Here is a 15,423-nt window from a genome sequence, read left to right as displayed (position 1 = left end):
CAAGTGCCTACACTTTGATTCTGCTGTCAGCACCCCAGAAGGCCTCTCAGGAATCTCTGCTTTAGGGATCTCCTGCTCAGCCTACTAGCAGGGACCAGCCTGACTGGGAAGGGGTTAAGTAGGGAGCAGAAGAGAGGGCATTTTTCTCGTGGGTGCTGGACAGTGGCCCGGCAGATACTCAAGGTCGCATAGCCAGAGAGGGCAGAGCTAATGATAAGGTTAACTCACACTTTTTAATTGTTTACCGTGTGCCAAGGCCTGAGCCCAGCTGCTCCAGGGATGTGGAAGTGAGCTGGGCACTCTGGGGACTCACTTGGACTTCTTTTATCCCACCCTGACCTTGAGCCCTACATCCAGGAAGCTGGGCCAATTCATCCAGGAAGCTGGGCCAATTCTGGGGCAGTTAGTGTGGGGGGCAGGCAGCCTAGCAGGGCCCGTGGGAGGCGCTCCATCCCTTGGGAATGAAGAAGGCATGTGCCATGGAGTTGGGAAGGAGTCAGGGTGCGAGCATAGGCTGTGAGCAGTGCTGGGGCCCAGGCATGCAGCAACAGGCCCTGGTGGAGACACAAAGCACCCATTCACTGTCTCCCAGGGTAGTGGTGACTTACAGGGGAATCCCTCAGCAGCCTGGAAGTGAAGGGAAGCCAGTTCCCAGGAGACAGCTTCATGCCTGTGTGGCATGAGGTTAGGTATAAACTTGGGGTGGAGTAAGACTCATGTAACTTCTCTCTCCAGGACACTCACATACAGAGCCTGTGGCTTAGGCCCCTCCCCAAGTAATAGCGCTAGGCACTACTCTTAACACCTTAGCTGCATCTTCACAACAACCCTATAAGGTGGGAAGTATTAGAGATGTGGAAACAGGCCCAGAGAAGCCAGGATTTAAACCTGTGAAGTCAGTCTGACCAATTTGTTGTGTCATCTGCTGTGCTGCTTCTACAAATTTGGATCTCATGGAGAGGTGAGTATTCATGGATCGAGGGCCCAAACCCCAATCCTGAGCTGGAGTTTGGCCCCCAATACCCCACACAGACTGCTCTCTACCCCTGCTTGCACCACTCCTTCCTCTACCATCTCAACACACACATACACACCTCTCAGGCAGCCCATTCAATACCTATATAGCTCTAACAGCGAGGATACTCTTTCTCACAAGGAGCTAGAGTCTGCCTCCCTGCGACTTGCCTTATATTTTTTGCTCTTCCCAGGTTGGGGTCACTAGCGACATCTTCCCCTTTTCTGAACATACTCTACGATGTCCTTGCTTTTCTTCCAGGGTAGGACTCAGTTTCTTCCATGGGACTCTGCATAGTACAGAACAGAATTGAGTAATCGTCTCCCTAATGCTGTGTAGAGATCTTAGTTAATATTACCTGAGCTGGGCACGTCCTTCTTTAGAGGCACTAACCCACTGTTAATTCCAGTTATTTCCCGAGTAGGCCTTAAAATTCTTTCCACTTGACATAACTATGACTTCTAAGTCTTGAGAAGTTTACTTTTGCCTCTTTTCAGCCCCATCATGTTCAAGGGCATCAGGACAGCATCTTTGGGGGTCCTGGTTCTAATGGCCTCACCATAGCAATAACCAACACCAACACCTGTTTTCCCTACTGGTATCTCAAGAATGCTCTGCAACTGCCACATTGGGAAACTAAGGCTCAGAGACACACACTCAAGGTCACATAGCCAGAGAGGGCAGAACTAATGATAAGGTTAACTCACACTTTTTAATTGTTTACCGTGTGCCAAGCATTGGGCTGAGTCTCCCTTACAACCACCCTCTGAGATAGGTGCTATTTTATCCTCCTTTATAGGCAAGGAAACTGAGGCACAGGGTGGTTTAGTAACCTGCCTAAGCTGCGCAACCAGTGTGTGGCTAAGCTGGGATTTAAACCCCAGCCAGTTGGTTTGAGTCCATATTCTTCACCCCAAAACTGTTATGCCTCCAGAGGCTGTGAAGCACAAGTTTTGGCTCCAACAATGACTCTGGGTCAGGCCAGTACCCTCGGAGACTTGCTTTTCTCACTGTGGTTTGGGGATAATTATGTCTTCTCCATGTGGTACAGGACAATGTGCTTGGCTGACCTTAAAGCACAGAGGAAGCACTCAAGGAATGAGAGTTTACAATGAAAGAAAAAGAAAACGAATGTTTAAAAAGCCTTTTTGGATACCCAAATAGAGTTAAACTTCCTCCTAGATTCCATCCAGTTCATCCGATTCTGTTCTTCAATATTTTTCAAACATCTGCCAAAGTCTCTATGATCTGGATCCTATGAACTCTCTTACCTCATCCCCTTCACCCATTCCCTGGTCATTACACTCTGGCCACAGAGTCTGACCAACTGCTCCTTGGCCTTCCCTGGCACACTCATGCCCCAGGGCATTTGCATGGCTGTTCTCACTCCAAGAAAGCTCTTCCACCAGATGTCACTTGGATCACTGCCTCATTTCTAAAAACCTTTAATTTTTCAGGGAGATCTCTGATTGTAATGTCTAAAATTTCAACTCCCTCTTCCACATGTGTCATATCTCCCTTCCCAGCTTCGTTATTTCTCTTTAACCTTTATTTTGCTCTAACACCAAATGCATTTCATTTTTGTGGTTTTTGTTTTTTAACTATGAGCTCCACCAGGATGAGGATTTTTGTCTAATATGTTCACGGCTGTAAACTCAGCACCTAGTGAGTGCCTTGCATATAGATGGTTCTCAACAAACACTTATGGAATGAACACTGCTATGTTCTTGGAGTAGATATGTGAGAAGCTGTCTCTGTCCTCAAGGAGCTGACTGACATTCATGTGGGTAACAATAGACACCCACATTGGTGACCACCATTCAGGAAGTGGCAAAGTCTCTGGCTGAAGTCAGCCAGGGCCTCAGAAAAGCTGAAGTGGGCCTTGAGTCCCCAGCTGGCAGAGGAAGGGCATTGGAGTTGGGGGAGGGGCCAAACTTAGAAATTTGACATTAATACCTCAGGACCCAAATCATAAAACATCTAATTATGGGGTGCCAGTGTTTAATTGTAATTTTGGTAATGACCTGCAACTGCATACAAATTATAGGGTAATCACCTCAAACATGCTTACAGCTGCTGTAAATGTCATTTAGTCGAATGTGGAGCTCCCCAGCCAGTGTCTCTGGGGCTTAGATGAGGGCAGGGTGCTGGGAACATCCTCTACTTGGCTTGTAGTGCCATGACAAGGTGTCTAGCATGAGCCTGGGCTGCACGTGCCAGCTGCCGCATATTTTTAAACCATCCCCACCACCTCTGCTCATGAAGAGTGGCCTCCACATAGGCCCCAGTTTAAACTGCAGCAGGAGGAACTTTGGTCACATGCAGAAAGGATATGGAAAGCATTTGGTGGGTAGGAGAGGAAGGCTGGCCTCCTAGTTGGTTTGGGACAGGTGAGGGAGCCCAGAGACAAAGGCATGACTGGGTTGGCTTTTTTCATAGCTGGGGTAGCGAATGGACCAAAGTAGAAGTCAGAAACTGGTGGCCCCTGATATGTTTTATTTGGGCTGCACAGTGCTCCAAAATAACAGAATTGAAGAACCTCAGAAAGGGCACAATATTTCTCAACCACATCCCACACCGCTCCCTATTGTCTCCCCTGCAGCCTACTTTCACTTCCACTTGCATCTTTACCACTTGAGCCCTATTGGCACTAAATTGCCTGCATCTTTTCAGAGTTGGTGCCCATGGTAAGAGGAACATGGGCTTTGGGGATGGACACCCAGTGGTTGAAATCTGCACTGTTCCTTGCCAGATGAACAGACTTGGGCAAGGAAAGGGATTTCTATGAGTCTCCCCATTTGTGAGAGATTATGCATATGTATTAAATGCCCAGCTTGCAGGGTTTGGTCAACACATTCTCCAGCTTCAAGGGGCAGCGTAGTGTAGTAGTTAAGAGTGTGGGCTCTGGTGCCAACTGCCCAGGCTCTCATCCCAGCCGTGGTATCTGTGAGCTTTCTAAATTTGCATATGCAAATTTACCACTTGAAGTCCTCATTTCTTCTTCTATATGAGGATAATTGTAAATCATACTTCATACTTCAGAGAATTCATGGGATTGGTTCATGAATATGAGAGGCTTGAAATAGTCCCTGGAATAGTGCCTAGAACAGTGCTTGGCACAGTAGCCTTCAAGAAATGTTAGCTGTGAGCACACATGCTGGGAAACTGAGGATGGGTGCAGGAGGGGACAGTCCAAATTCCTGCACGCAGGCACACAAGGCATATCACACTCTTCTCTCCCTCTCCTTGAAATTCTCCCTTGCTGAAGAACTTATTCATCTTTTAAAACTCAGCTGGTTTCTCCATCTTGATATAGTCTTTGCTGCTCTCTTTCCTCCTCTGGGGAAATATCTCTTGGGTGCTGGCTTCTCTTGTGGCATCCAGCTCAGGAAGCCATTGTCTTTTCGTTATCTCCGAGTGGGAATGTTGGAGTGTTTTGGTGGCTGGCATCATAGCCATAGTGGGTATGGCACTTAGAAGAAATTGCTAAATGTTGACTGAACTTATCTGATTGAATTAGCAAACAGGAAGGATTCTCAGAGTGTTGCAGAAACAAGACCGGCAAGAAACCAAGCACCACTCAGAGAGTTGGAGAACTCAGGTTTATCATGCTGGTGATCCCAGAAGAGCTAGCACTCTGAAGATCTGGACCCCGAGCTCAGGGGTAACCTTACTTTTGTAGGGCTTAAAAAGCAAAGGCAATACATCTGTTATCTAGACAGAACAAGCGAAGGGGAGGGTGAGTCTTCAGTTGATCTCGAGGTCACCCGTCCCTTCGCCCTATGCAGCAAGCATGTCTACAGATTACAATGTTAGCAATTTGAGTGAAAAATTCCTCTTCATTTTCCCCTTTTGATGCCCTTTAAGTTCTTATCAGGCATCAACCTCCTGATCTTCCTGGGCTAGGGTCTGGTATAAGGGTGGTCTGGATGTCACAACCATTTATAACTTTATGGACTCTGGGCATGAGGAGACAGTTCAGGATACAGAGACCAAATAAGAGAGCTATGAAGAGCATGAGGAGAGGACCTGCAAATGGGAGAAGCCAAGATCCCCAATTCCATATTCTGGACCAGTACCCCCATGACTCATTTAATTGTTGGTGGATTAGGGCATACCCCTTCTAGGATAGGATGACCTCAGTGTCTTTGTAGGCAGACTTGGAAACCCCCTAACCAATTTTCCTGCCTAACTCTTTTCTAAGAGGCTTGAACCCCCTTATTATTAGTATGGATGTTGAGGGACCTGAGGTCTCTTCTTCCATATCTGCTTCCTGCTGAGAAGGGTCATAGTCCCTGCCTACTGGGGTCTCATGGAGCTCTTTCCCTTTCTGCCTTAATCAGGGCAGAGTCTTAGGTTTCCTGCTGAAGTGCCACCTCAGTCTCTAGACAAGGAATTGCCTTCTCTGCCTTGTCCCAGTTATTGGACACCTTAAAGACCTTTGGCACCAAGACAGCCTGTGGGGTTTGGGTCTAGGCCCCAACTTTTGAAGCTTCCTTTGAATATTGGGAAAAGTCTCAGAAAACTGGTTAAGGAAACTTCCAATCTTGTTTAGCTTAATCACATAAAATTTTCTCTCAGGATTTCTCTTCACAAACCTCCTATTACTTTCCTCATTCCTTCAGTTTGCCTCTTCCCACTCATTCAGAAATAACCAACTTTAAGACAAACACCTTTCCTTCAATCTCCTTCAAAATAAATCTCCAAACTTTATACCTTCTGCTATGAAAACCATTTCCTTTCTATCATAATTAGAATTTTAACTGAACCACCATATTATATATAACGCCAATATAGATCAGAGGTCATGCACATACTCTTATTTTGTCATCATCGGTATTTGTAACTTCCCTGAGGGTGCATAACTAGTTTCCTCAGGGAGCAATGAAATAGATGGGGGTCCCAAAAGAACTCGTTTCCCCCTCAGAGTCTGAGGGTGAAGGGGGAGAAAATTCCTGATTATCGAGATTTCTGGGAAGGTGCTCCTATCATTGGGCCAGCTAAAAAATCTGGGTCTTGGTGAAGGAGCATAGAAGCTTAACTTTTACTGATACAGCAGTTCTGGCTTGCCTGGGCTTGCCATTATACTAGCGCATTGGTAAAAACTCCTGCTGAAAGATCTGATCTTCAAATTGACAGGTCAATGGTGGAGTAAAATGGTTGACCTTGCCTTCCCCTTCTATTCCTATGATAATCGTAGTTTGTGAGGAGGGTTTTCCTGCAAATGCAGGGAGAACAGAATAGGTTGCCCTGTATCTAAAAGAAATCGAATTTGTTTACACTTTATATCCTTAGTTACCTGGGGTCCCTTGGTAGTGTTGATCACATTCCTGGACAGGGGCGGCTAGGATGGCCCTGGGCCTCTTTAGTCACACAGTTCCCGGTCCTGGGCTACTAGGGTGTTGGCTAGCCGCTCTCCTCTCTGGGAGTGTGGACAGTCAACTCTCCAATGCCAAGGATTGGTATCTGTTTCTTTACATGTGTGGCAGAGGATCGGGGGCTTTTAGGTACAGTCCTTTGCCCAATGTCCTACTTTCTTGCATTTGAAGCAAGAACTCAATGTCTCCTTATTCCCTGGTCTCTTAAAGGATGCTTGTTGGGTACCAAGGGCCTGGCCAATTGTGACAGCCATAGTCCTGGCTTGTCGCTTTTCTTTATTCTATTCTCTTTTTCTCTCTTCAAGATCTCGAGTGTTATAGACCACGAAGGCCATATATAGTATTTGGTTAGTCTGTGGCCCCACTTGCAGCTTTTGAAGCTTGCATCTGATATCAGGGGCCGACTGGCTAATAAAATGCTGGCCTAACAAAGCTAACACTGCAGGGGAAGTGAGGTCTACATTAGTATACCTCCTAAAGAATTCTTCCAGCTGGCTAAAAAGCTGGCCAGGTTCTCATATTTTTCTTGAGTAATGATTCTAAGCTTCTCATAGTTCACAGCTTTTGTATTCCTTTTTTTGTTGTTGTTTTTCCTTTCTTTCTCTCCATGAGGGTCTCTAGAAATTTGGCACATCTAGCCATTTCCTCTTGGGTATTATAATTCCAATCAGGATCAGCTAACAGTACTACTTCTGTTCCAGGGGCATGGCCCTGGGGGTTCCTAGTAAAGGCCTCATCTGACTCCTAACAGGCCGCTGTTAGAATGCAGTCCTTTTCAATGATTGTTACACTACGGAGCTGCAGATGAGCCCAATTGGACTCTGTAGCCTTTAGAGGATCTTAAGGGTGACTGACAAAGTAAAGCCAAACAGGCCACCTATTCACTCACTCATTCACACACTAGGTTAAAACATGCCTTCCCGCTTTTGGAAGGCCCTACCTATGTCTTCCCCCCACCAGAAAGACCCTGACTGATGTCTCCCCCACCCTTGGATGACTCTGATCTATGTCTTCCCCACTTGGAAGACCCTGACCTGTGTCTTCTAACTGAAGACTAGGAGGTGATCAAGCTCCTCTTCCATCTGGAGATGGGACCTGTCTAGGGGGCTGAGACCTGGAGCCTCACCTTATCCTGTGGTCATCGCTGGTGAGTTGGTCCATCCCTCCTATGAGTCCGGTTGGGGGCTTGTCCATCCTGGGAGTCAGAGCGCCAGTCTGAAAGAGAACTTGGATTACCATCAGGTGGCGTGCCTCCTCTTTTGTCTCAGAGCCCCTCCACCCAGGCTTGGCCGAGCCACAGGTCCAGTGGCTCAAAGGCCCGGCATGGTTGGAATCTTGCTGGGGCCTCCAGAAATGTTGCAGAAACAAGACCGGCAAAAAACCAAGCACCACTTGGAATGTTGGAGAACTCAGGTTTATTATGCCGGCAGTCCCAAAAGAGCTAGCGCTCTGAAGATCTGGGCCTCGAGCTCTGGGGTAACCTTATTTTTATAGGACTTAACAAGCAAAGGAGATACATCTGTTCTTAGCAAGCAAAGGCAATACATCTGTTATCTAGACAGAACAAGCAAAGGGGAGGGTGAGTCTTCAGTTGATCTTGAGGTCACCCGTCCCTTCACCCTTTGCAGCAAACATGTGAGCAGATTACAATGTTAGCAATTTGAGTGGAAAATTCCTCTTCAAGAGGACTTCTATGCTAGGGTAGATGCTTTTTAATTAAAAATTTAAAGGAAACTTTTGTTGATAAGGAAAAAAAGCTATAACAGTAATGAAATATGTAAGGAAAAGTAAAATTTCCTTCTCAACCTCTCGAATTTTCTAGAATACTAATATTTTCTTATACTTCACTGCAGATATTTTCTATGCATCTACACATAGTATACATTTCTCTACAAATGGACCCTTAGACACTTCTGTCTGCATCTCTTTTTTTAATTTTTTATTTATTTGTTGAACATCTTGTATTTCAAATTTCACAGACCTCCCCCATTCGTTTTAGTGGGGCATGGTGTTCCAAGGTATGGATGCTTCATGATTTATTTAGCTGGTCCCCTTTTTATAGACATTTGGGTTATTTCTGATTCTTCCTACCTCAAGTCAGGCTGCATGAGCACATTAGTACATATACCTTGGCATATGTATCTGCTAGTATCTGCTAGAAGTGAAGTATTCAACAGTGTGAGGTCCCCTGACTGACTGGGCTGGTTCCCCACTGCTGGGCCTTATTTGCTTTCAGTCCTTTGATATTTCACTTGTCTTTTAGCTGCTGAATGCTAATTCTAAATTGCTTTAGAAAGAGCCTTATTTCTGTGGCTCCTCGCCACATAAAGCTCCCTCAAGGGTGAGAAGAGAGACAGACAGGCATATCTCTGCCCCCTGATTCCTCGTCAACACCAACCAATTGGGCCATTCTGCTTTTTCCAGTTTTATATAAACTTTTTACTATAAATGTGGAGTTTCTGAGCTACAGAACCATGTCCAAGGACATCATTTACTCAGGAATCTCCTTCCCTGTCCATGTTTTAGATCCAAGGAAACTGAGGCCCAGGGAAAGGTGCTTCATGGGCATGACACTCTGTACAAGCTGGGGTGGGCAGTGGCTGAAACTCGCCTTTGCAGGGTCGGCCCCCATCAGGGGCCTTCAGCCCTATCCCTTGGCCTAATCTTGTTTTCTGCCTTGCTGAACTTCAGACAAGGCTTATTTCTCATCCGATTTTAATGCAAAGGAGGCTGCCAGGCCTGGCTTGTTCTGAGCCCAGTGACAGTGGCCGTGAATGGGGATCCCAGTAACGCGGTCAAAAATGTGACAGGGCCCTCCATCATGGCATTGTCCAACAATCAGGACATTATGGTTGCTCCTGGAACCCTCTCTGGGAAGGGGCGGGGACCTCCGCCTAGTATGCTAAGCAGACAGAGGCCAGGCTCGCCTTGGGCCACCCGGCCTTGGCCTGGTCAGTAATGCCATTGTGTCAGGCGCTTGGACCTGAGCAATTCAAAAGATCCCCCAGCTGCCTCTCTCCCTCCAACTCCTGCCATTGAGGCCTGTATGTCCAGGGTGCGGGTACAGGGGCCCCCCAGACCACCGCTAGGGTTGCTGGTCCCCCTGCCTTGCTGTGTGATCTCAGGACAGGTGCTCTCTCTTTGGACCTCAGCGGATAATAATAGCAATGACAACAGTAATAATCACTACACAAAGTGAATATTTCTAAGTGTTTGCCATAAGCACTTGACATACATTCTCTCTAATGATTCTTACAATAACCTTGGGGCAGAGATTTTACTACCTCCAGTTTACAGAGGAGGCACCGCAAGTAATCAGACATCAAGGGGCATGCTGTGGTTTGGACTGTGGAATGCAAGCATGAAAACAGCACTAGCCAGTAGGAACAGAGCACAAGCCATACATGTAATCTCAAACTTTCCAGTAGCCATGTGAAAAAGATGTAAAAAGAAACAGGTGAAATGAACTTTAATAGTATAATTTATGTAACTCTACCCCAAAATTCATTTCAGCATGTAATCTATATTTAAAAGAATATTGATGAGAAATTTGACATTACTTTTCTCATACTAAGACTTTAAAATCTGTTGAGTATCAGATACTCAGCATGTCTCAATCCAGACTCACACACTGCAAGTGCCCAGGGACCACATGTGGCTGATGGTGGTTGTGCTAGATGGCACAGTTCTAAAGAGACCAGCAGATAAACTTGCACTCTGTCTGGGCTATTTACCCACTCTGTGACCCCAGGCAGGCTGCTTGCCTCTCTGGGGATCACTTTTCTCTTCAGCCTGGTGATGAAGAGGAGCATAGCCTGGTGTTCCTGGAGCCCTGGTTTGTGGTTGCTGAGGTATAGGCACCCTGGCAGGGCCTCTCTGAGACCCCTAGATCATTCTGCAGTGCCTCCCACCCCACCCAGGGGCCCGACTCCCAGGCCCAGGCTGGGGCAGTCCCTTTCCTCTTCATGACAGCGGAATTCTTGTAGCCTCTGTATACTGCCTCTCTGGAGTGCTGGGGTGAGGCAGTGGGTAATGGCAGGTGGGAGGTGAACCAGAAGAATATCTATCTTCTAGGCCAGGGAGGCGTCCCAAGGTTGCTTTCCTTTGCTAAACCTCCCTATGCTGAACCCATTTTGCAGACATGGAAACAAAGGCCCACTCACCCAAAGACACATAGAGAGGGAGTGGCTGGGCTGCCCTTTCACCTAACTCTTGTAAAAGGTAGCTAGGAGAGTCCTTCCTATTCCAATTTCTTCAAAGATTTATGAGGTTCCTTCACTTACAAATGAAAATGCCACTTTCCAGAATGAGAATCCAGGGAGAGGCAGCTGGGAGGAGCTATGGGCTGCCTAAATTGGGACTGCCTGAACTCAGCTCTGGCTGGCTGTATGTGATGGCCAACTTTAGATAAATCACTTGCCCTCTCATCCTCACAGGTAAGTGTATCAGGGAGAGAGAGGTCAATATTTGCAAACTGTAAACAGCAGTTCCCAGGTCAGGGGTAGAAGGGCAAAGACAGGGTGTAGACGCAGCTCCTTCTCTCTCTCACAGCTCCCTCCCCAGACCCCATTGATCCAGAGGAGTCACCCTTCCTCAGAACCACAGGTTCCCTGCTCTGCCACCCCCACTGCCCTACCATGCTCCTTTCCATTTGCAACTGGACAACTTCCAGGGCCGGAGTTGGGACAGGCGATAATGGACCACAGAGTGAGTTATGGGACCATAAGAGGTGACTTTGGAGGTAATGGGGGCTGGGGTGGGCTCTTGGGCTCCATGCAGCTAAGGCGTGGCATGCCTCCTGTCCTCCCCTCCCCAACCCAGCTTTTCCCCCATGCCACATCCTCTTCTGAGACTCTCTCCAGCTCTCAGCTTGGCTTGCTTGGCTTTATTTTCCAGAACTGAAGGCTGAGACCTGAGGAGGGAAGGGGCTTTTCTAAGGTTATACAATAAGTGAACTCTAGAGTCCCAGGCCCCTCCTCTGGGCCGGAGGTATCTGGGGATCTTCCTAGTAGCCTGAGCCATGAGCCCTCCCCTAATCTGTTTCAATGCAGCAGGAACCACCGCTGATTACAAATTGCTCTGTGATTTTTCTTCTGTTACCAGGGTGACAGCAGGCCGAGCATCTTAAGCAGCAGCAGGATGCAGCTGGATCTTTTAAAGCTATAGATGATTTCCCTTTAAAGTTCTTCACCTATTTTCTCTACTTCTTCATCCACCCCTTTCCCCTTAACTGGCTTGTGTCCTTAACACCATTCCCCCCTCCCGCCTCCACAGTCCTAAACACTGTGCCCTCTGCTTGTAACTCTTGCTCACGATTCCCTGGGCCTCAGTTTCCCCAACTGTACAACAGGAATATAGACCCTACCCATTCCTACATGTTCAAATCCAGCTCACCCTTGGATATCCAATGCTAATATTTCCTTCTGCAGGAAGTCTCTTGATTTCCTTAGCCTGAAGCAAACTTATTTATTCACTCATGTTTGCATGCATTCATTTACCTGCCCTGTTCAATGCAGTTGCCATCAGCCACATGTGGCTACCGAGCTCTTGAAATGTGGCCGGTGCCACATGTTGAAATAATATTTGGTATATATTGGGTTAAATAACATATTATTAAAATTAATTGCAACAGTTTCTTTTTACTTTTTAGAAAAATTTAAATGTTCTACATGGCTTGCATTATATTTCTATTGGAAATGGCATTAAATCAACATTTGTGAAAGTGGAATAGAAACGACAATTGCAGCTGCTATGAACAAAGCGCAGCTACTCCTCCTGACGAAACCCCGTGACATACATTCTGTTATTATTCCTATTTGATGGAGAAAAAAAGAGGCTCGGAGAAGGGAGGGACTTGCTGGGGCGGTGATGGTAGGTCTTGCCTCAGTTGCAGGCTCTAGAAAATAAAGCCTACAGACACTGTGGTTTAAGGCAGAGACCAAGAGATTTCAAAGCTGGGGGTGGGATGGGGTGGGTAGTACAGCGTCTCCTGGCAGTGTTCAGATTGGTAGCAAAGGCTCATTGCCATTCGGGCACCCAGGGTATCAGGTCATGGTGAACCCTGATGGGTCCTCACTAAAACTTCCCCCTTCCCCAACCACATTGACCTGAAATTCTGATGTCATTATCTCAACCGGTTGGATCTAATATCCAGGTTCCATCTGCTATTTTGTCCATAGGTTAAATGGAGGTGACCCAGCCCTACACGTGTGCAGCCTCATTGCAGCTTGTACATCACTCCTATTTGTGAGCACACTTGGTTCAAAGTTTCTGAGGCCACAGCTCCCTAGGATAAGGAGGCAGCAGCAAGGCCCAGCCTACCCCAGGTGGAGCTGCCATCCAGACCCCGTCTAAATAGCTGTGAAGAACTTGCTTTTAAACACTGCATGATGTCTACTGGGCTGGTTGCTTCACCTCCTTTCTCCTGTACTCCCCATTCTTCTCTGCCCTGCTCAGCACCCAGAATCTGACCTCTGTAGACCCCTTCATCCACACTCCTCTGCCCTCTTGCTCTTGACTGGGCTTGGCCAATGAAAAGGCAAAGGAGGGGTGTGAGGGCACTTTTCCTTATCTCCCTCCATCCAGGGTCACCATGAACTGGCTGCATTCCTCTACCTACTCTCATAGTTCCTGCTCAAGGTACCCATTCATGGCTCCAGACTTTTCTGGGGACTACTCCTTGCCCTGACCCTTGGGGCTCAGGGTGGTGATGGCATTCTACTGTGAATAGCCCCGAATACTACTCTGTCTCCTGGGAGCTCCCCAACCCTGCCCATACCCCTGTAAGTAGTGCCAGTAACTGATTCTCTTCAATTGCCCCCAACTGAGGGCATGTCTGTGTCTTACCTGCACCCACATGAATCTACCCACAGCCCATCTAGGACCTGGAGTTAACTGGCTACCTGGCTCTGGCTCTTAGTACAGCCTAGTCTTGGCCTTCCCCATTCCCCTCTCATTGGCCTGGCAGCTACTCCTATATGTCCGGTTCACAGCAGGTCCTGCCTGTCCTTGTGATTATCAGCTTCCAAGGGTCTTAGCCTCCTCACTGGGTCCTGGTCTCACCCATGGCCCTAGCTGATCATTGCTTGCTAACGAGGTCCTTGACTTGTCTCAAGGGCTTCTCAAAGAACTTCTGTGTCCAGTTCTTTTCCCATCTCCTTTATTTCAGGGTTTGGCACTCAGGTAACCCCCATACATTTTGTTCAGTGACTGACTAAATAAAGTAACACAAAATACCCACAGTCTGGAAACAAAGATGGGTGTATGGATGTATGTCTGTATGTGTATATGTTCATATATATATGTACATATATTCATATATCCATTATGTGTGCACATATATACATACACATATATCTACAACCATACACATATACATAGATGTACATATATATACTAAGGACATCTTCAATTTGTAAAACTATTTAAAAATGCCACATGCATGTCCAGACTCTCTGGCAACCCTGTACCCCAGAGATGCCAATTGGATGCCTAGTCGAGTGAGCTTATGGTGGATGCAGGAGTTAGATGCTTTCTGCAGCCTCCATAGCTTATCTGGTTCACTCTGTGCCTAGCGAAGCATCTAGTATGGGGCCTACGGCCCACTTGGCATGAAGAAGCATTTAGTAGATGGATGAATAAGTGCTTGCTAGATGGAGGCACGATATCCTTGGGACTTTTTGTCATCTCTGTGGCCAATGTCAGGCCTAAGCTCTGAGTCTGGTCCCTAAGTGGCATAGTGAGCTAGTGGACCAATGGGAAGCACATGTGCTCTGTGGGAACTCAGGCTGTGGCATTCACCAGCTTTGTGGAGATAGTCGGCTAGCTATTCTCCATCAGCCCCTCCAGAACTACTCTTGGCCCTGCTCTGTGTCCTGGAGCTGCACTCACGGCCTCCCAGCTCACTAGCTTCTCTTGACCTGAAAGTGGGTCAGAGGGCGAGCAGAGCTCCCTGGCCCTTTTTGTAAGGTGGCAGGTGGTTGTTGTTGTCCACCAGACTGTGGTCCCTGCCAGGCAGCCCGCTCCTCCAGCTGAAGCTGCCCTCAGCCTTTCAATCACCCTTCAATCACCCCTAAGTTCCAGGAAAGGCTCTGTGCCTCAGGCTTCAGGAGAGAATAGCTCCCCACTGTGGCCAGCCCGTGGGTGCCTTACCATCTCTTGTTGATTCTCCTGACCCTTGCCCATACTTCTGTAACTAGCCCCTTTATTAGTTACCTATTTGACTATGCTATCTGTTTCCTGCCAGGACCCGGCCTGATTCACCAGGCACGTCACCTCCTGGAGTTGAGTTTTGGTTTCTGTAAAATGGGAATGATAATAGTAACCACCTTATAGGGCAGTTGAATAGGTTAAATGAGAGAATTCACCTAGCAGTATGGCTGGCTCGTCACTAGTGCTCACTAAATGGCTGTTATTTAACCACGCTGTGGAAGGAGAGGGAGCCAGACAGTCTGGGTTCAAATCCCAGCTCTGCCATATCACAGTTGTGTGACCTTGAGTACATACTCAGGCTCTCTGTGCCTCACCTATAAAATGGAGATGGTAGTTACTATAACACCTATCACATGAGGACTAAATATATGAACAAAGTCAGTGACTGCCATTGCCTAGAGACTACAAAATCACAGGTTAGAAGATAAATGTCAGAGGTGTTGCTGCAGCAGGTGCCTACCAGCATTGACACCACAGAAATTGGAGTCACCTTCATTCCTATACGGAATTTAATTTTGAATTTTCTCATGTTATCCTTGACTTCCTCTTCCAAGTTGACAGTTGGGTACACGTGGTCAAGTGATCTCAGACAATGTGTTCATGTTCTTTCTTTTCTCCTGTGTGGACCCTGAGAGGGGTGGGGAAGGCCCATAGGTGGCATACCCTCCTTGTACCTAGCACCACCACTCCTGTGGCCTCATGCTTCTTACCCTTTCGTTCTGGGCTGGGTCACCCTATCCCTCCTGCTGTGGACATGCCAGGGGGCCTTCAGCTGGGGCAGCAACTCCATGAACCCTTCCCAGGGCTGATGCACCCCCC

This window comes from Pteropus vampyrus, unplaced genomic scaffold (assembly GCF_000151845.1).
Source record: "Pteropus vampyrus isolate Shadow unplaced genomic scaffold, Pvam_2.0 Scaffold97, whole genome shotgun sequence".
In the NCBI taxonomy this organism is placed as follows: Eukaryota; Metazoa; Chordata; class Mammalia; order Chiroptera; family Pteropodidae; genus Pteropus; species Pteropus vampyrus.
Note: the sequence above shows the minus strand (reverse complement) of the source record.